Source organism: Priapulus caudatus, unplaced genomic scaffold (genome assembly GCF_000485595.1).
Source record: "Priapulus caudatus unplaced genomic scaffold, Priapulus_caudatus-5.0.1 Scaffold409, whole genome shotgun sequence".
Classification (NCBI taxonomy): domain Eukaryota; kingdom Metazoa; phylum Priapulida; class Priapulimorpha; order Priapulimorphida; family Priapulidae; genus Priapulus; species Priapulus caudatus.
In genome coordinates this window covers 89,345-90,007 of record NW_014577470.1, presented here as the reverse complement: position 1 = coordinate 90,007, position 663 = coordinate 89,345, and positions in this window count along the sequence as shown.

Below are 663 nucleotides of genomic sequence, written 5' to 3'. Positions count from 1 at the left end.
TATACGCCTGACAGAATCGATATACACGGCGCGTTCAAACACATGGAAACAGGTGTGAAATTATGTGAGGGATTGAATATATATTACTTACTTAACTACTTACATGCGTGGCGATGCTAAAGATACTAATGCGAAACTGTCAACGACATGTTTTCTAATTTACATTCGCATTAAAACGCAAAACATGTCAAAAAGCGTCGACACCTCGCTCGTGTTTTTTTGTTTATTTTTTGTCGCGCATGCGTGCGTTGCCACATGCATTCTAATTACAATACGCAGCCATTTGCACTCACGTAGTTAAAGTTAGTGAAATTATTAGATGCAAATCGAATAACGATCGTCATTCTGGTTTGCATTTGGCTTTGCGTAGAAATCCCCGTCATGATAAAATGCGCTGTTAATTGCACTCAGCATGCATGCTAACTCTGCTTGAAAATAGAAAGAGTGTCAAACTGCGGTAGCCTTGTGTTTTGTTTCTAAAATCTTTTCGCTGATTAATTATGAGATGACCTCGCATGATCATCAGTATAAATTCTCAGCATATTATCGCAAATCAAGACAATGAGAAACAAATTGCATTACACGCGCGCACGCACGCGCGCACGTACACACACGCACACACGCACACACGCACACACGCACACACGCACACACGCACACACG